The sequence below is a fragment of the Apodemus sylvaticus genome, chromosome 20 (genome assembly GCF_947179515.1).
Source record: "Apodemus sylvaticus chromosome 20, mApoSyl1.1, whole genome shotgun sequence".
Taxonomy (NCBI): Eukaryota; Metazoa; Chordata; class Mammalia; order Rodentia; family Muridae; genus Apodemus; species Apodemus sylvaticus.
Genome location: NC_067491.1, coordinates 61492394 through 61514364, shown reverse-complemented (window position 1 = coordinate 61514364; position 21971 = coordinate 61492394). Strand labels below are relative to the sequence as shown.

Here is a 21971-nt window from a genome sequence, read left to right as displayed (position 1 = left end):
CTGCCCCAGTAGAAATGACAGGCAGCCGTGGCACATATTATCCTTTTATCAGATGTAGGGTTGGTAAAGAGATTTTCCCATTCTGAAGGTTGTTGCTTTGTCCTATTGACAGTGTCCTTTGCCTTACAGATAACAGGAAGGTCATGAAGAAGGAATATCAATCTGCGGATGCTTCACTTCTATTTAGAAAAGAGAACAAAATAATCACAAGAGGTAGAGGGTGGGAGGGACTTTGAAGGAAGAGAGGAGGGAGAGAAAAAAAGATGGAGCAGGATCAGGTGTGGGAGGAGACTGGGGATATGTAAAGAGGGTCAGGAAATTGAACGGAGGTCTGTACCAATGGCAGATGGGAACTGGGGGTAGTCAACAGGAAGTCCCAGAGCAAGGAAAGCAAGAGGCTCCCAGGACCCTATGGGGATGACTTTAGCTGAAATATCTAACAAAATATGGAGAGAGAAACTATAGAGACCATATCCAGAGGTTAGGCACAGCCCCTGGTTGAGGGATGGGGTCACTCACCCTTCTTAAAATTTTAATGTACAATTACTCCTGTCTAAAGGAAATACAGGGACAAAGAATGGTACAGAGACTGAAGGAGAGGCCATCCATAGACTGCCCCACCAGGGAATCCATCCCATATGCAGCCACCAAACTCATTCTCTATTGTTGATGCCAACAAGTACTTGCTGATGGGAGCCTGATAAGGCTCTCTCCTGAGAGGCTCTGCCAGACCCTTACTGATACAGGCAAGGATGCTTGCAGCCAACCATCAGACTGAACATGGGGACCCCAGTGGAGGAGTTAGGGGAAGGATGAATAAGATGATGAGGTTTGTAACCCCATCGGAAGTAAAACAATATCCACAAACCAGACCCCCCCAGAGCTCTGAGGAATTAAACCACCAACCAAAGAATACACATGGAGGGACCATGGCTCCAGCTGTATTGGTAGCAGAGGATGGGATTATCTGGAAACAGTGGGAAGGGAGGAACTTGGTCCTATGAAGGTTTGATGCCCCAGTATAGGAGAATGGTAGGGCATAGAGGCAGGAATGAGTGGTGAGTGGGGGAGAATCCTCATAGATGCAGGGGGAGGGAGGGTGGGATAGGGTTTTTTTTTTAATTTACAGAAGTTTTTGCTTACCTGTATCATTCACCTACACGTGCCTATACATTCTTTTAGTTATTATGTTGTACAACCTTCATGGCAATCAAACTAACAGGAAAATGCAAGCACGTCTACACTACAGAACAATGTATTTATTCTGCCTTAAATTGTTTTATTGATTGAAAATAGTCCCTGCTTATGAAACATTTGTTGCGTGACTCCATGAAGGAAACATAGAGACCCCCTCAGCATATGATATGTTCTTTGGAGAAATGGGGGGAATTTCTCTAATACCCTCATGTAAAAAAAAGAAAAAAAGGAATGAGTTGTTAAGAGGGCAATGAATTATATATATATATATATATATATATATATATATATATATATATATATATATATATATATATATTCATTGTTCCAGGATGGATAAAGAACAAATTATTAACCTGATTTCTACCTTGAAATTAAGTTATGCATCTGAAGTAATAACTTCACCTTGGTAGTAGGTTACACAACAATGTGACACAAATGTGGCACAAAGGGTATGCAGTAGTAAACTGACCAAGTATTGGTATATAGACATGCATGTATGAAAGATAGAATTGTCTCAGAACCCTAAGAACCATACGAGAGTAAAAAGTGAACTTAAGACCAATACTATTAAGTTTTTTGGAGCATGGTGCACCTTTAATTAAGTTCATCAGTTCTTGGTATGGGTCTTTAATGTGTATTTATATTTTTCCAACAATGATTTCCTTTGATGTGATATGTGGGCATTATCTTGAAAGGCTCTCGAATAAATTATTTCTTGGTAAACATTTTAGGCCATAAACACAGAGGCAGAAAGCAACACTGGGGTGTTTCAGTCTTGGAGTAATTATTGTGATTTCTAGTGGAAATGAAAGCATGTCCTTTGATGCTGTAACCTGTTTGTCACTGAGTGAGGTGACTCATATGGATAGCCTGAAGGATAAAGTGCCATAGAATTCTCACAGGGTGAATGGAAGTATCCTTGCACATATCTCTGGCTGATTAGAGTGTAATATTCTGTCATCATGTCAACAACAACAGTGCAAACATACACACACACTCACACACACACAGGGCACACATGCAAACACATATGAGCACTGAATATATATACATGTAACACACCATAGGTTGTACCATGCCACGACTTATTTCTTGGCAGAAACATCTCTTAATATGCTCTTCTCTTGGCTTTTTATCTTCCGGTTTTTACTGATGCGAACACCCATCTGGATCATTGCAGCCCCTTTTGGCCTAACAGAATCAGAATATGTACTGCAACATGATGGGTCTGTGGTCATTGGTGCATTTTTTCCTCTCTTAAGTGACTCTGCTTCAAGATTAAAAATAGATTAGAAAACATTACCTTTGGGCACATCTAATGATTTATGGTAAGTGATTTGTATCAACTCATTTTTAAATATTCGTTTGTCCTACTTTAAGTGTGGATTTGAACCTTATTCCAAAAATTTCTCCTCATGAGGTTTCCTTCATATATTCCATTCCAAGATCATCTGTTTAATTTTCTTTTCTTGATGACTCCTTATGTCCTCTCAAGTGAGAAGAGAAATATGTCATTACAGAGTTTTGTGTTTCATATTTGGTCATTGCAGTTTGATCACCTTTCACCATGCTGTCTGTAATTCCTCAGACTGTGAGCACATTTCATGCCAGTCCTGTACTACAAGGGATGTTGGCAGTAGCCTAACACAACACTTCAGAGAATCGCGGAGTTTTATTTGTGATTGTATTAGAGCAGGTAATACCTTTGAAATCTGTGACATTGTAATACCTCCTCAGGTTCTAGAGTGATCAGTGTTGTTTGTGTCAGCTGACACAGATTTGAATGCAGTGATGGCAGAATTAGAAATTTATCTCTCTTCACTTTTATTTTCTATCCTTAACATTTTGCAGAGTATTGAAAGCTAATGTTTTTTAATTTATATTATTTCAGATTTTTATTCATTACAACCTATTTAATTTATAAATTTCCACTATGCAATACTTGATTTCATGAATTCATTCATACAGGAATATTCTGAGATTATGTCACTGAAGGCTCTTTCCTAGACAGTCTAATATCTGCAGGAACAGCAGATCTAGATAAAGTTTGCTTCAACTTCCTTGGTAATCTCAGACATAAATAGCAATGTACAATAATTTTTCAAGGAAATAAAGTGTATATTGTAGCATGCTGAAATTTCTATCAGGGTTTATATAAACTAAAGAACTGAAATAGAGAAACAAAGTACACACTCAACTCTGAATTCAACCTGGGGAAGGAAAACTGTGCAATGAATGTTCTGCTTCTGGTTAGTTGCTGGAAAATTGCTGAATGTCTAAGTAGATTTAGTCTATGTAGAAACATTGCTAACACTTTGCTAGCAAATTGGTATGGTGATAAATTGTTAGGTCAAGGCAGTGTAGAAGGGAAATGATTCAGAAATAAAACATCATTAGGTGAAGAAGACATCTTTTCATATTTTGAAATAAATTTTAATATTAAAGATGATCAGAGTGATCCAAAAAATCACAACTAGCTGAAATATTTCATGTGGCTCTCTAAATGCCCCAGGTATATATCTTTTTTAACTTTGCAAGAACCATTGATGCATTTGATAAATCTTTTACACTGTTGTGCAGTTGCACCACGTCAGGAACCACTTGGCACTATTCCCCATGTCTGTCCAAGAGAGTGTAGTGGGAGCAGTCTCACTGCAAAAGCACATTTGCAGTAGAACAGCTCATCAAATACTAGAAAGTGGAAAATGACTTCTCAGATGATTTAACAGGATATGAAATAAGACAACAGAATTTGGGAAGTGATTTCTTTTTTCATGTATGATAAATATATGTATAAAGTATAAATATATTAAATATATTTATATTCGCCTTATTTAATGTAATTTAAAATTATCTAGTTTTGTACAAGAAAGGGTATCTGAATATAAAGTATTCATATAAAGTAAATATAGAGTAAGATCTATTAAATTTCATTCATGCTTCTGATTAAATCTTTTATAATAGAGTGATGCGGTGCACAGTCATTTTGAAAAAGGATCTTTCTGACATTCTTCCTTTTCCGTTTCTATGTGCACAAGTGCAAGCGTCAGGGTCACAATGAACACAATGTTCATGTGCTTTAGAGTGGCTAGAATTATGAGCCTTAACACTGGAGTTTCAATTTACGTGTGTGTAATTGAACCCATTTTCTGATTTTTTATTATTAATCCATTTTGCAATAGTTTAGTGGAAGGTATTTTTTTAATCAAAAAATATTTTGGAATCAAAAACAGAAGGCAAGCATGAAAACCCCAAGCTGAAGTGTTTCCCAATAAAATGAAGTCTGCATGTTTGATCCATTTTATATACTGGTGTTTATAAAACTATAACTTTTTTCAGCAAAAATATTGCTAGTGATGCCTTCAGTTACAAGGATATTTGGTGGATTTCAAATTACCCAAAACATCCTAATCATTAAACCGTAGTATTTTTGGTGTAAGGTGATTTAAATTAACAAAATAACATGACAATAGTACTGTGGAAGTGAAAGTACATAGTAATAAACAAAAGAACAAGTTCTTCTGGTTTTTTTTTGTTTTGTTTTTATTTTTTGTTTGTTGTTTTTGTTTTTTGGAGACAGGGCTTCTCTGTATAGCCCTGGCTGTCCTGGAACTCACTCAGTAGACCAGGCTGGCGTCGAACTCAGAAATCTGCCTGCCTCTTGTCTCCCAGAGTGCTGGGATTACATGTGTGTGTAACCACCGCCTGGCAAAGAACAAGTTCTTTATACACACATGACACTAATATTTGTTACATTTGGGCTATTCTTGCATTGTCCCTTAATCCCTATTTCTTACTTGCTGTCTCCAAATCTGTACCTCAGAACTAATCCACTTGTCAGTGAGAACATGCCATGTTCATCTTCCTGGGTCTGGATAAGCTTGCTCTGGATAAATAATTCTACTTCCAAATTCCATGATGCTCTATTAAAGAGTTGTGTACTATGGCAGTATGTAAACTTAACACATTTTGTCTATTCTTTGACTGAGGGATATCTAGATTGCTTCTGGTTTCTGGCTGTTATGCAGTAAGTTGCAAAGAACATGGTTGAGCAAATGTCCTTGGGCACAACTGTAGAATATTTTGATGTATGCTCAGAAGAGGTATGGCTGGCTATTGAGTTGCTGATGGACAAGGTCACTGTAGAAGTTTGCCATGAATGGAGGAGCAAGCACATCCTTTCTTGAGGTCCTCACCAGCGTCAACTGTCACTTTTGTTTCTGATCTTAGCCCAGCAGACATGTGTCAGATGAAATCACGGAATCATTTTGATTTACATTTTTCTGTTGAATTTTGAACATTTATTTAAATGTTTCCCAGACACTTAAGATTTTTCTGTTGAAAATTCTGTTTAGATCTGTACTGCATTTTAATTGAAATATTTGATTTGTTGTTTTCTAGTCTCTTGAGTACTCTAAATATTTTGGAAAATAGCTATCTGCAAGAAGTGGAATTGGTGAATATCTTTCTGCATTCTGAAGACTGCTGTTTTGAACAACTGGTCTTTCCTTGGCCTTACCAAACCTTTTTTATTATCATTTTATTAGCTGTGATAATGTATAGCAACTGCATGATTGGTGTTCTGTTCAGAAAGTCTTTCCTCTTCAATGCGTGCAACGGTTTGCCCTAATTTCTCTAGGATTAGATTCAGTATTTCTGGTCTAATGTTAATATCTTTGATCTATTTGGAATTTAGGTTTGTGCAAAACCTGGATGTGCAACTAATTGCATTCTATAATCATTGACATCTAGTGAGACCACAACAATTCATGGAAAATACTTTCTTATTTACAGTTGTATAATTTTTGGATTTTTATCTGAGATCAATTGTCCATAGGTGTATGGATTCCAATAAGGGTTTTTTCGTTTAATTCTATTAATAAACCTGTTTGTTTTAAGCTAAAATAATGATGGTTTTATTACTATTGCTGTGTAGTACAGTTTGAAATCAGGGAAAGTAATACCTTGGGATTTTCTTTATTGTACATAATTGTTTTATCTACAGTGGGATTTTATTTCTACGTATGAAGTTACATATTCTTTTAAGTTTTGAAAAGTATTCTGTTGTAATTTTGATAATGATTAAGTTGAAACAGGAGATTTCTTTTGATTAGAAGGCCATTTTCATTATGTTGATCCTACTATTGCATCAGCTCTTGAGATCTTTCTGTCTTCTGACATCTTCAATTTATTTTCAATGACTGAACATTTTTATTATACATGTTTTTAACTTGCTTGGTGTTTGTTACCACAAGATTTTTATATAATTTGTGGCTGTTGTATAGAGTGGTTCACTAGCAATCTCTTCCTTGGTGTCCTTATTGATTCCATATATGATGGTTATTGATAATATTTGGTTAGTTTAGTATATGTGACTTTGGACTCAGTTATTTATATTATCATATCATCTGTGAATAGTGATATTTTGATAGCTTCCTTTTCAATTTGAATTCCCATAAACTCCTCTTCTGTTTTATTGTTCAATCTACAACTTCAAGTACTATATTAAATAGTTCTGGAGATAGTGGACAGCTTTGTCTTCTTCCTGATGTTTGAAGAATTGCTTTCTTGGATTTAGGCTTGGTGTAAACTGGCTTTCTTAAGTGTATGCCCCTTATACCACAGATCAGTAGAAAACTATTTATCTTTAAAGGTTTCTCCATGTTTTCAAATGCTGTTTCAGCATTTAATGACATGATTATGCACTTTTTTTCAGGTTTTTCATACTGTGGATTACATTGAAAGATTTGTATATATTTAACCATTTCATCATCTCAGAGATGAGACCCGGTTGATCATAGTAGATGATGTTAATGCCCTTTCAGTTCTTTGCAAGTCTTTTATTGAGTAGTTTCACCTACTTTCAGTAGAAATTTTTCTACAACAGGCTTTCTTATACTCTGTGGTGTTTGGTCATTAGAGTGTCAGTGGCATCATAAAATGAATTGGGCAATGTTCCTTTTGAATATATTTCTAGGAAGATTAGCATTAGTCTTTCTTTGAGAGTCTTGTTGAATTCTCCTCTAAATCCATCTGACCCTGACCTTCAGTTTTTTTTTTTTTTTTTTTTTTTTTTTGTTGTTGTTGTTGTTGTTGCTTTGCTTTAACTGAATGATTTTAATGACTTCTTCTATATCCTTTGGGGCTACAGGACAATTTGCACTGCTTATCTGATTTTCATTTAACTGTGGTAAGTAGTATTTATGAAGAAAACTGTCCCTTTCTTTCACCAATTATGTGGAAGAAGGGTCTTTAAAGGAGGAACTAATGATTATTTGAATTTCTTTGTTATCTTTGGTTGTTTGCCTCTTTTTCTTTCTGAATTTGGTAATTTGGGTACAGCTTTCGTGTCTTTTAGGCAGTTTGGATAAACATTTTTTCATCCTGTTTGTTTTAGAGAATCAACTCTTGTTTAACTGATTGTTTTGTTCTTTCTGTTTCAGTTGTAATAATTTCAGCCATGTGTTTGACTGTTTCCTACCATGCAATTATCTTGCCTGTGTTTGCTTCTTTTTATTGTAGAATATTCTGGTGTGCTGTTAAGTTGAATGTAGAAGATCTCTCCAATTTCTTTATGAAAGTACATACTGCTTTAACATTTCCTATTTGCACAATGTCATTGAGTCCACAACTTTGATTATGATCTGTATTCATTTTCATTGAATAGCAACGAAGTTTTTAATTTCTTCCTTTATTTATACCTTGATCCAGTAGTTATTCTGAAGAGATAGCTTCAGTGTCCATGAGTTACTATGCTATTTGTTGTTCTGTCATTGATGATAGATTACAAGTGATGTCATTGTTGATAGCCTGTTAATTAGTATTTTCCTGATCAAATATAAAGGTTTATTTCAATGTTTTTATGAGTTTAAATATACTTTGTGAATAATTATGTGGTAATTTTCTAAGAGTGTTAGAGGAGGTGCTCAGAAGAAGGTATTTTCTTTTGTGTTTGGGCGAAATAATTTTTAGTTATCTGCTATGTCCATTTGGTTCATATTGTCTATTACATCTACAATTTCTATGTTTAGTTTTTGTCTGATATGTCCAGACTATTGGTGAGCGTGGAATATTGAAATCTTGCACTACAAGGGTGTGAAGGATGATGGGATTTGAGCTTTAGTAATGTTTCTTTTCAAATATTGGTGCCCTTGAATTTGAGGCATAGTTGTTGAGAATTGAAGTATACTATTGGTAGACGTTTCCTTGGTAAGTATGAAGTCCACTTCCCCATCTCCTTTTGGCAATTTTAGCTGGAAGTCTATCTTGTTAGACGTGACCTTACTGATCTTCTTGGATATTGGTTTGGAAACCCCTTCCAGGCCTTAATTCTGAGATAATTTTTTTTATCTTTGATGTTGAATAGTGTTTGTATTATGCAGCAAAGTAACATCTTGATTTTGTAGTCATTTTATTTGGTTGTGTTGTTTTTCAGGGAATTATGTCCATTGGTAATGAGAGACAATGATTAATGATTATTAACTCTTGTTATTTTATTTTAGGTATTGATGTTGGTGGTAGGGTGGAGTGTATGTTTGCTTTGCTGCTTTTGTTATGCTGGTATGAGATTATTTATTGCCTGAATTTTCAGGGCTACATTTGACATCCTTTAGTTTGAATTTTTCTACAAGTACATTCTGTACTTTGTCTTTCTCATGGTCTATCTCGATTTCTTCATCTATTGTTAGTGAAGTTTTCACTGGGTAAAATACTATCCATGGATATCTCTGGTCTCTTGGAGTCTATATGAAATCTGCCTGGGCCCACATGGCTTTTAGAGTGTCTCTTAAGAATTCTGATGTAATTCTATTTGGTATGCCTTTATATATTACTTTCCATTTTCTCTTTTAGTTTTAATCCTTTTTTGTATTTCTTCTTTTCTTTCTTTTCTTTTGTGTACTTAGTGTTTTGATTATTATGTAGCAGGAATGTTTACTTAGCTTGTCTTTTTGGTAATTTGTAAGCTTCTTGCATATTATAGGCAACTCTTTCTATAGGATATGACATTTTTATTCTAAGGCTTTGTTAAAATATCCTGGATTTCTGACATGGGGATTCTCTACTTCTCCTATTTCTATGTGTGTAACTTTGTTTTTTATATTGTCCAAGATTTTTCTGGATGTTTTGGGTCTGGAATTTTTTAAAATTTAACATTTTATTTGAATGATATATCTATTTTATCTATGCTGTCTTCTTTTTTCTTATACAAATACATTATTTATCATTTTTGTTTATATTTATAATGAGAATTCCCTTCCCAGTTCCACTTCCACAAAGCTCCCAATCACATTGCCCCTCACCCCCCTACTCTTTACCTCTATGAGTGTGCTCCTCCACCCACTCACCCCGTACTGCCTCACCAGTCTAGCATCCCTTTACACAGAGAATCATGCCTCCTTACCCTCCCTTGATGTCAGAGAAGGCCATCCTCTTCTCCATATGTATCTGGAATCATGTCTTCTTTCATGTACAATCGTTGGTTGCTTGTTTAGTCCCTGGGAGGCCTGGATGGTCCAGTTACTTGATGCTGCTCTTCATATGGGGTTGCAATCCCCTTCAGCTCCTACAGTTCTTCCCCTTCTCTTCTATTGGGGTTCCTGCGTTCAGTCCAGTAGTTGCCTGTTAGTTTCTCCATTAGTAATAATCAGTTGCTGGCATGACCTCTCAGAGAATAGTCATACCAGGCTCCTTCCAGCAAGCCCTTGACATCAACAATATTGTGGGTGTTTGCTTCTACAGGTAGGATGAATTCCTCTCGTGGTGGCCTCTAGATGGCTTTTACTTCAGTCTCTCTTCCATTTTTGTCTCTCTCTTTCCTTTGGACAGGAATATTTCTGGGTTTAAAGTTTTGAATTACATGGGTGGCATCATGATTCAACTGGGGGTCATGACTATCCACTGGAGGTTGTGTGTAGAGGTTTTGTATCTCTTTCTTGGATATTACTACTAAAGCCATCCCCATTGCATCCTGGGAGCCTCTCACTTTTCTGGAGTCTGGGACTGTCTTCTGGTTGCCCCAATTTTGACATCTCCACTGCTACTTGTTTCTGTTTTATTTTCTGTCTTCTCCCCTGTCTCTTCTATTACCTGTTCATGCCCCTCCTTTTTGCCCTCCTGCTCCTCTATCCCTCTCTGGTTGCTCCTGTTCTCTAACTCTGCTGGTTTGCTTTATAGTTCTTTAATTATGTTTAGGTATGGAATTGAATTCCGGATCTCTCCTATACTTTTAGCATGAGGGGGTGTTTTATTTTGTCAAAAGTTTTTCAGGATCCAATGAGAAGATCATGTGGGTTTTTGTTTGTTTGACATTGTTTATATAATGGATTAAGTTGATGGATTTCCATATATTGAACCATCTCTGCAACCCTGAGATGAAGCACAATTGATCATGGTGAATAATCATTTTGATGTGTTCTTGGATTCATTTTGCTAGAATTCTATTGAATATTTTTACAGCAATATTCATAAGGGAAATTGTTAACTGTTCTGAAATTCTCTTTCTTTGTTGGGTCTTTGTGTGGTTTAGCATAAATGAGGCTTTACAAAGCATAAATGAGGCTTTGTAAAATGTATTGGGTAGTGTTCCTTCTGTTTTTATTTTGTGAAAGAGTTTGGGTTTATTGGTATTAAGACATCTTTGATTCTGATAGAAATCTACCCTCAAATCTTCTGGCCCTGTGCATTTATTTATTAATTTATTTTTACTATTTTTTTATTGAGTATCTTCTTCATTTAGATTGCCAATTGTAAAACCTTTCCCAATTTACCAACTCCCAAAAGCCCCCCTCCCCAAAGATTCCCTACACCTCCTCCCACCCCCTGCCTCCACATATATGCCCCTCTACCCGACACAGTCCCACCTTCCCCCCCCATTCCCCCTGTTCGTTTCCCTTTGTTGGGGGCCTCTATTGAGCCTTTATATGACCAAAGACCACTCCTCTCACTGATGCCTAACAAGGCCTTCCTCTGACACATTTTTGGCTGGAACCATGTGTACCCCTTTGTTGATAGTTCAGTCCCTGGGAGTCTTGGGGTGTCTGGGTGTCTGAAGTCATTGTTCTTCCCAAGGTGTCTATATACTCCTTCAGTCCTCCGGACCACCCTCCATATCCTCCATTGGGGACCACAAGCCCAGTCTAATAATTGGTTGCTAGTTTCTGCCTCTGTATTTGTAAGGCTCTGCAGGGCCCCTCTAGAGACAGCCATGGCATGCTCCTTTTGGTACATGCTTCTTGTCGTAGTATCAGCGTTTGTTGACTGTTTATAGGATGAATCTCCACGTAGGGCAGTCACTGGGTGGCCTTTACTTCAGACTCTGCTCCACACATTGCCTCCCTTATTGCTCCTGTGAGTATTATGGATACAGAAACTGTGGTATATATACACAATGGAATACTATTCAGCTATTAAAAACAATGAATTCATGAAATTCTTAGGCAAATGGATGGAACTGGAAAGTGTCATCCTGAGTGAGGTAACCTAGTCACAAATGAATGCACATGGTATGCACTCACTAATAAGCGGATGCTAGTCCAAAAGCTCAAAATAAACAATTTACAATTCACCCAGAACAGGAAGCTCAAGAAGAAGGAGGACTTAAGTGAGGGTGCTATGGTTCCTCTGAGAAAGGGACTTCCAGTTTTGTTGAGTATAGTCTATGGTATTAGGACCTGATAATTTCTTTAAATTTCCTCCATCTCTGTTGCTATGTCTCCCTTTTCATTTATGACATTGTTAATTTGGATACTGTCTCTGTGTTGTCTTGTTAGTTTGGCTAAGTATTTCCACTATCTTGTTGATAAAGAAACAGCAACTGCTTTTGCTGATTCTTTATATAGTTCTTTTTGTTTCTACTTGGTTGATTTCATCCTCGAGTTTGATTATTTCCAGCTGTCTACTCCTCTTTGGTGTATTTGCTTATTTCTGTAAGACAGCTTTCAGGTGTGCTGTTAAACTGCTAGTGTATGCTCCCTCTAGTTACTTTTTGGAGGCACTCAGAGCTATGAGCTTTCCTCTTAGCACTGCTTTCACTGTGCCCCATAAGTTTGGGTATGTTGTGTCTTTCATCTTCATTGAATTCTAAAAGTCTTTCTTTTCCTTCTTTATTTCTTTCCTGACCAAGTTAACATTGAGGAGATAGATGTTCAACTTCCATGTGTACATGGGCTTCCTGTTTTTGTAGTTATCGAAGATCAGCCTCATTCTGTGGTAGTCTGATAGAATACATGGGATTAACTCAAAATTCTTGGATCTGTTGATGCTTATTTTGTGTCCAAATTATATGGTAGATAATTTGAGAAGGTACCATGGTGAGAAGAAGGTTTATTATTTTGCTTTAGGGTTAAATCATCTGTAATTAGCAGTTAAATCCATTTGTTTCATAAATTCTGTTAGTTTCACTGTGTCTCTCTCTTTAGTTTCTGTATCCATGATCTGACCATTGGTTAGATTGAAATATTAAAGTGCCCCACTGTTATTGTGAGGTTCATTGTGTGCTTTGAACTTTAATAAAATTTCTATTATGAATGTGGGTGCCCTTGCAATTGTAGCACAGATGTTCAGAATTGAGAGCTCTCCTTGGAATATTTTTCATATGTTGAGTATGAACTGTCCTTCCTTATCTTTTTTGAAAACTTTTGGTTGTAAGTAGATTTTATTCAATATTGAAATCGCTACTCCAGCTTCCTTCCTGAGATCATTTGCTTTGAAAATTGTTTTCCAGCCCTTTACCCTGAGGTAGTTTCTGTTTTTGTCTGTGAGCTATGCTTCCTGTATGCAGCAAAATGCTGTACCCTGTTCACATATCCAGTCTGTTAGTCTATATCTTTTTTATTGGGGAATTGAGTCTATTGATATTCAGAGATGTTAGGAAATAGTGATTGTTGTTTCCTGTTATTTTTGTTGTTAGAGATGAAATTATGTTCTTTTCTTTTGGGTATCTTCTTTGGGGTTCCTTGAAAGAAGATTACTTTCTTCTGTTTCTAGGGTGTAGTTTCCCTCCTCCTGTTGGAATTTTCCATTTGTTACCCTTTGCAGGGTTGAATTTGTAGAAAGATAGTAGCCTGGGCTGGCATTTGTCTTCTCTTAGTGTTTGTATGATATCTGCTGAGGATCTTCTAGCTCTCATAGTTTCTGTTTAGAAGTCTGGTGTAATCCTGATAGGTCTGCCTTTATATGTTACCTGACCTTTTAAACTTACCGCTTTTAATATTCTTTATTTGTTTTGTGCATTTTGTGTTTTGACTATTATGTAATGGGAGGAATTTCTGTTCTGGTTCAGTCTGTTTGGAGTTCTGTAGGCTTCTTATATATTCATGGGCATCTCTTTCTTTAGGTTATGGAAGTTTTCTTCTATAATTTTATTGAAGATATTTACTTGCCCTCTCTGTCGGGAATCTTTGTTCTATTCTATACCTATTATCCTTAGGTTTTGTCTTTTCATTGTGTCTTGGATTCCCAGGATGTTTTGAGTTAGGAACTTTTTTCATTTTGTGGTTTCTTTGATTGTTGTGTCAATATTTTCTATGGTGTCTTCTGCACCTTAGATTCTCTCTTCTATCTTTTGTATTCTGTTGGAGGTGCTTGCATCTATGAGTCCTGATCTCTCTCCTAGTTTTTCTATCTTCAGTGTTGTCTCCTTTTGTTTCCTTTGTTGTTTCTATTTCCATTTTTAATCATGGATGGTTTTGTTCAGTTCCTTAACTTATTTGGTTGTGTTTTCCTATAATTCTTTAAGGTATTTTTGTGTTTCCTCTTTAACACTTTCTACCTGTTTTCCTGCATTTTCCTGTATTTCTTTAAGGGAGTTATTTATGTACTTACAGTCCTCTATCATTATCATGAGATTTGATTTTAAATGAGAGCCTTGATTTCTGGTTTGTTGGTGTATCCAGGGCTTGCTGTGGTGGGAGATGTGGGTTATGCTGATGACAAGTAGCCTTGGTTTCTGTTGTTTATGTCCTTCCCCTTGGCTCTTGCCATCTAGTTATCTCTGGTGTTAGTTGGTATTCTTGTCCCTGATTGTGGCTTGTCCCTTCTGCAAGTCTGCGTGTCAGCACTCCTTTGATATCAGTTCTCTCTGGGAGGAATTCTCTCTGTGGCCCATGGTTAACTCTGGGCAGAGACTGAAACCCAAGCGATTCTATCTCACACTTCTCCTTGATTCCTGCGATCTGAGGACTCTGGTCAGGTCCCTCAGAGCAGATTGGTAGTCTTATAACTGCTCATAGGTTTGTCATCACTACTTGGAGACTAACTCTCTATTGGCAGTATTTTGGTATAGAGAGCTGGTGCACAGGTTCAGCTCTGGGATAGAAACCAGAAGTGAAACTAGATGTTGTTTGTTTGCAGGGAATATATCCTGTCAATGTTGCAGCTTCAGAGCTTATGTGGGCTTCTATGAGTGCTCATCAGTGAGGAAAAGCAGAAATCACCGAATCACTTGAGGCTAGGCGTTCATATGTTATTCTGACCTTCAGACCTGACTGTCCTCTTTAGCAGTGAAGTCCTACTATGTTGACTCCTTTCTTTCTCCTGTATTTTAGAATTATTTAGTGGAGAGCATCTAAATTAGCCAAAAGGTCAAGAAGCGATAACTTAGGTACTTTTAACAATATTTGTGACGTCACAGTGGAATTTTTCTACTTTTTCATTTTCTTTGAGATAGGGTTAATGTATATCCAGGGTTGTCTGGAAGCAAGATATAGACAGACTCATTTGTAATTTACAGATAGGCCTGCTTCTGCATGTTTAATAAGGTTGTATGTAGTAGACTCATGCATCCACCAGTGGTATAGATAGTGACAGATGCTTTTCAATATTTTAAGGCATAAGAGTTTTAGGTGGGCAAATTACCAGAAAACTTTGAAACTCTCCACTGTAATACCTGCCACTATGTCCTGGATGTGGTCCACTTTACTTTTCTGCTCATCTTCAGGTCCATCCAGAAACCACAGTGTCCTGCTAGCAAGACTCCCACCTTTGATTTCTGCTTTGAAGTATCCCTATATCTCCTGGAAGTTTTGCTATTCACTTTCTTCCCAGCTATTGGTAGTCAGATATATCTTACGTCCTAAAGGCAAGTGAGGAAGGATGTATGTTCACAAAATGTCAGGCCAGTGATGGTCTGTAGAAATAGCAAAACCCAGAACTGACAACTAAGCCAGTGCTTTACTCCCTGAAAGATTAGAATTCAGCAATCCAATAATAGTGACAAAACATCACACAATGTGCGCCAACATAGAAACTTGCCACCAATCTTGATACTTTTCCTAGTTTTCTTTCTTTCTTTCTTTCTTTCTTTCTTTCTTTCTTTCTTTCTTTCTTTCTTTCTTTCCATTTTTCTTTTTTTCTTTCTTTCTTTCTTTCTTTCTTTCTTTCTTTCTTTCTTTCTTTCTTTCTTTCTTTCTTTCTTTTTTTGGATTTGGTTTTTTTTTGAGACTGGGTTTCTCTGTTCCCTGAGACAGAGTTCCTTGGCTGTCCTGGAACTCACCCTGTAGACCAGGCTGGCCACGAACTCAGAAATCTGCCTGCCTCTGCCTCCCAGAGTGCTGGGATTACAGGCGTGTGCCACTGCCACCCAGCTCCTAGTTTTCTTAAGGAGATGAGTCTGGGATTGAAGAAAAAGCCAGAAACCTAGTAAGCTTGAGTATGTCTGAGACGCTGGCACTCTGGTACCCAGGCACCCACCAGAGATTGTAGGCATCTCCTAACTCCCTACTACATTCCTGAATTGGACATTTGCCGTATTTTCCACATAAGGACATAAGACTTGTGATCACACACCACAAAACATAGTTTTCCATGCAAATGAGGTACCTAGTGGCTCTGAGGGTTTACACAATATGATTCCCTTTCTAGCCATTCCATCTTGCAAAAGTTATTTAATCTCTGGCCCACACAGAGAAGGTTGCATCCATCTATTTTCCAGGGTAAACCAAAAATGAACAGGTTTTTCAAAAGCCAAATCTTGCCACAGATAGACTGAATTCACAAAGTGAGCTCTTTCATAATAGTATATCACATGAATCTGGTGGCTTCATGAAAAATAAACTATTTTTCATAGTTTGGCATACTGGAAGATAAGAAGAGTGGATAATTAGTAAAGAAATATATTTCATACTACGACAGAATTATGTTATATTTCCACATCTGGAAGTCAGGGAAAGCAAACTCTCTTAGATATATAATTAATAAGTTTTGCTCTTCAGCATATCATTTGAAATGAAGAATTTGTTGAAGGACTGTGTGTTCTAAGCAAACACAAGCTTTCAGAATATAAAAGCCATTGCTCTAAAGTTATAGGTATAATAGTTATGAGTTCCTAATATGAATGCTGTGATACTTCTATGCAGGATGGATATACGAAACTACCAACTTGTTTTGGCCATGTTATTTGCCATCAATGAAATCAACTTGAACCCTCATGTTTTACCAAACACGTCTCTGGGACTTGAGATATATGATCTCCCAGATACTGAAAGGAACATTCTGAAGAGTGTATTCTATTGGCTCACAGGTTTGAGCATATTTATCCCTAATTACAATTGTAGAAAAAAGTGGAAATCGGCTGCTACACTTACTGGAATATCATGGAAATCATCTGAAATCATTGGGACATTGTTGGGTCTTTACAAATTTCCTCAGGTGAGTGCACATGATGTGAGTGGTGGGAAGCCAGCTTTCTTTTCTCAGAATTAGCTGTTTGCAAAATGAAAAGGAGAGATTTTGATTAATTGGCATTAAAGAGCAAATAGAAAGACAAGTACGTTCACACTCTGTTATTTTTTTTTTTTTACTTTGATGTAGAGTAAGGAGGGTGAACAGTACACAAGGCAATTTAAAACTTTAATAGTTTTCAATAATTTTTCTGGAAACACTCAGGAGATGAGATGTGACATTAAGAACTATTGAGCAGAGTATCAACTTTATAACTTAAATCGGGTTTTTAAGACTAAGACTATTTAAATGGCATTTATTGTTCTCATTTTTAAAATACTGATTTCCTTTCAGCTTACTGTTGGGCCTTTTGATCATGCAGAGATTGACACAAATCAGTTTACATCTGTGTACCAGGTAGCCCCCAAAGACACAGCTCTGTTCTGTGGTATTGCCTCTTTGATGCTTCATTTCAGCTGGACCTGGGTGGGACTGCTCATCACAGATGACCACAAAGGTTCTCAGTTTGCATCAGATTTTAGAATGGAGATGGAAAAGAACAAAGCCTGCATAGCTTTTGTGGAAACAGTATCATATGTGGGAGAATCAATATATTATTTGCTAAGACATGATCAGATGCGTACTCTAGAGTCATCTGCAGATGTGATTGTAATTTATGAACACAATAATTTCCTATTAACTATAATAGTAAATATCCATAGAAAGTACACAATGAATAAAATCTGGGTTATGAATAAAAAATGGATTAGCCCAAGTATTCATCCATATACACTGTCACATTTATCCCATGGGGCTCACTTTTTCACCCCATCATGGGGAGATTGTTGGTTTCATAAAATTTATGCAGGAAGCCAATCCTGTTAAGTACCCAGAAGATACTTTTCTTCTTATCTTGTGGATGATTTTTTTCAATTGCTCAAGATTGCATTCTGCACGTAAAATCATTGAAAAGTGTCTGCCCAATGCCTCTTTGGGATTGTTGCCAGGGAGTCTTTTTGAAATGGTCATGACTGAAGAGAGTTACAATGTGTACAATGCTGTGTATGCAGTGGCCCACAGTCTCCATGAGAAGAATCTCAATCAAATACAAGTTCAACCACAGGCAAATATTGATAGGACTCTGTTATCCCCCTGGCAGGTAATGTGCCTTTCTTTGTATTTTAAATTCACCAATAGATGCCTGAAAAGCTCTCAAACTAGTAATACTATATTATTTTTCCATTCAATAACCTATAAGACATAGTGCATATTTCAGTGCTTAGATAACAATATAGTTCAATGTCTATGTATATGATAAGTGGCCTGTAGAAGATTCTGTTCAACAGACTAATTCTTCTTTTTTGTAGAAATAGCAGAGATACCTGGGCATGGTGGCACATGCCTGTAATCCCAGCACTTGGGAGGCAGAAGTAGGCAGATTTCTGAGTCCGAGACCAGCTTGGTCTACAGAGTGAGTTCCAGGACAGCTAGGACTACACAGAGAAACCCTGTCTTGAAAAAGAACCAAAACCCCCAAGCAAACAAAAAAAAAAAATAGCAGAGATATTTGTCTTGATAATTTCTCAGTAGAAAAACCAAGACTTTCATTAATGTGCCGATCCCTGAGGAATCTTCATGTCTTAGAGTTGGGAATACCCAGGGGATGCTCCACCATCTCAGAGAAGTTGATGGGGGTTGGGTGGTGAGATGGATTAGTCTAAAAAGAGGAACTGCAATCAGGATGGAACTGAATAATTACATTGAAAAGCATACAAAACCTATAAAAAAGGAAATGTAGATCCAAATTCTAGAGTAGATTTAGAAAGTAGAATGGGAATTGCCAAGAAAATGTGATTATAGGGTAAAGGCAATGAAAATGTTGTTTAGAGGATACCCCACTTTAGATAAATAAGAATAATTTGGTCTTTCACAGCATGACATACAGTTAGTTGTGATGGGTAGTCATAGTTGTCAATGTGACTGCATCTGCAATCCAAATCCAAGTGCCAAGCTGCTGGGTCTCCTGGGGTTACCCTGTTAAGCTGTCTTGAGAGGCATGTGTCAGGCGACTTTTGGGCGTTAGGTCATTGGATCTAGGGAAATGTTAAGTGACTTTTTATTCATAGGAACTATAAGCACTCTTTAAGTCAGTGAAGCATACAGGACAACTGTGTATCTCTGGGTTACATAGAAGTCAACATACATGTAAATCATGGCTACCAATTCATGTTAAGCTATGCTTTCTAGTTTGAAAACTGCCATTGTATTCTATGTTGCTAAGTTTATAAAACATTTGATTGTTTGAAATGCATTTTCTCATTCTTGCAAATAAACCAGAACAAAAAGAAAAAAGAAAGAAGAAAAAAAATCCAGGTTTTCAAGTTCATTTTCCACAAAATATATACAAAATTCCTGTATGCCATTAGCATAAGTATGTGCTCTAAATCAGCCCACTCCTACTATCCACCAAACTCAAATAACTTCATCTTAAACATTGAGGCTGTGAAAATGTCCGGAAATATAAGGATATACCTAGTTTTTCAAAGAAGTTGAGATCTGTTCACTCCATAGTCCTTGAACATTTCGTAGTACTTGGAAGAGTAATAAGATCGTTTCTTTAAACCATGGCAAAGTAATAGGCTCTTATGTAGCATTTTAAAGATTCTTGGAATTATATTGTATTCTATTAGATAATAGTGATAGAAGTGAAGTAGTTTCAATCTTTTGAAAAGGGATAAAAAGTTGTGACTTGTTTGCTGTATTATCTTTGATCATTTGGTTCTTCTTGGCCTGGCATTTTCTATGCAAACTGACATTTAAGAAATAAATTATATTTATTTTCTCCTAAGGTTTCTTTTGTTGTGTTCAATCCCATAGATAATTAATTAAAACAGTGTTAACATCATACCTTATTGTCAGGAAATAACTCCTTATTCATAATTAAATTATAAATCCATAACTTCAACTTCATCATACGATTTCTCATATCTTTTAGCTTCACCCTTTTCTGAAGAATATTCAATTCAAAAACTCTGTTGGTGACCCTGTGGTTCTGGACTGGAAAAGGATGGCTGATCCAGAGTATGATATTCACAATGTTTGGAACTTTCCATCAGGTCTTTCACTATTGGTGAAAGTGGGTACATTTGTTCCTAGTGCTTCCAAGGGGGAACAGCTGATGATATCTGAATACATGATTAACTGGCCCATAGGATTTACAGAGGTGTGATTCTAAGTAAATCTTATATGCTTCTTGATGTAGTAAATCTTGGTTGTTAATAATTACCCCATCAATACACTCATAACTATTATTATTAAGAGTTTTACTGATCGCTCATTCTTGTGGAAGTGTTTTAAATATTTTTAAATTATCTAATTCTTTTGACCTTTAAAGAAAGGTTATCAGTTAGTACTTTCTGATGTCATTGTAACATAAGAGATATCAGGCTGTTTACATTAACTTCTAGAGTCCAAGGTAAATTTTTTTTCAAAATAACATAAATTGAACTTCCCTGAGAAGAGGAATCTTAGTATAGATAGTATTTCTGATCTTCTTTCATCAAGGAAAACCTGTCGAGTATTATCATAAAACATGGTAGTATGAGGGACCATTAATATGGGAGATATTTCCCTAATTTATTAAAAAATGGGATTAGAAAGAAATTAGTGTAAAAAACACCCTTACCAATAATAACCACAAATAATGTAAACTATTTTGATGTATCTCTAACCAAGGAAATCAAAGACGTGTATGAAAACAAATTCAAGTCCTTGAAGAAATAAATTGAAGAAGATGTGAGAAGATGGAAACCTCTTTCATCCTCATGGATGAATTTGATTAATCTAGTGAAAATTGGAAATTTAGAGTGTTACCTAAATTTTACAAATTTAATAAAGGAATCTACAGATACAGTGTAATTCCTATGAAAATTCTCACACAATTATTTACAGACCTTCAAAGAGCAATTCTCAACTTCATATGGAAAAAACAAGAACCAAGGATAGCTAAATGAACCTGAACAATAAAAGAACTTTGGGAGAAATCACCATCCTTGCCCTCAAAATGTAATACTGAGCAATGGTATAAAACCTTTATAGTTTCCTATAAAATGAAAGTAGTTGATCAGTGGAATGAAATCAGCTCCCTGTAGTACATTTACAGACACTTGATTTTTGACAGAAGCCAAACCTTACAATGGAAAAAGAAAGAAAGCATCTTCAACAAATGATATCTCTCCTACTGAATATATGCTTATAGAAGAAGGCAAATAGACCAATATTTATCACTCTGAAGACACCCAAGACCAAGTGCATCAAAAACCTTAACATATTGAAAAGATATGGAGAGAGGGGGCAGCCTTGTCTAGTCCCTGATTTTAGTGGGATTGCCTCAAGTTTCTCTCCATTTAGTTTGATGTTGGCTACCGGTTTGCTGTATATTGCTTTTACTATGTTTAGGTGTGGGCCTTGTATTCCTGTCTTTTCCAAGATTTTTAGCATGAAAGGATGCTGAATTTTGTCAAATGCTTTTTCAGCATCTAATGAAATGGCCATGTGTTTTTTTTTCTTTGAGTTTGTTTATGTAGTGGATAGCATTTATGGATTTCCATATATTGAACCATCCCTGCATCCCTGGGATGAAGCCTACTTGATCATGGTGGATGATCGTTTTGATGTGTTCTTGGATTCAGTGGGCAAGAATTTTATTTAGTATTTTTGCATCGATGTTCATAAGGGAGATTGTCCTGAAATTCTCTTTCTTAGTTGGGTCTTTGTGTGGTTTTGGTATCAGCGTAATAGTGGCTTCGAAGAAGGAGTTTGGTAGTGTTCTTTCTGTTTCTATTTGGTGGAAGAGTTTGAAGAGTATTGGTGTTAAGTCTTCTTTGAAGGTCTGATAGAATTCTGCACTGAAACCATCTGGTCATGTGCTTTTATTGGTTGGAAGCCTATCTATGACCCCTTCTATTTCTTTAGGGGTTATGGGTCTGTTTAGATGGTCTATTTGATCCTGGTTTAATTTTGGTAACTGGTATCTGTCTAAGAAAATGTCCATTTCCTCCAGATTCTCCAGTTGTGTTGAGTACAGGTTTTTGTAGTAGGATCTGATGATTTTT

General features: G+C 36.5%; 1 pseudogene; it reads left to right on the top strand.

Annotated features, from left to right (window-relative positions):
* The first annotated feature begins 2397 nt into the window (after positions 1 to 2397).
* The window catches only part of LOC127671108 (vomeronasal type-2 receptor 116-like), a 33456-nt pseudogene continuing 13882 nt past the window's right edge, over positions 2398 to 21971 (top strand).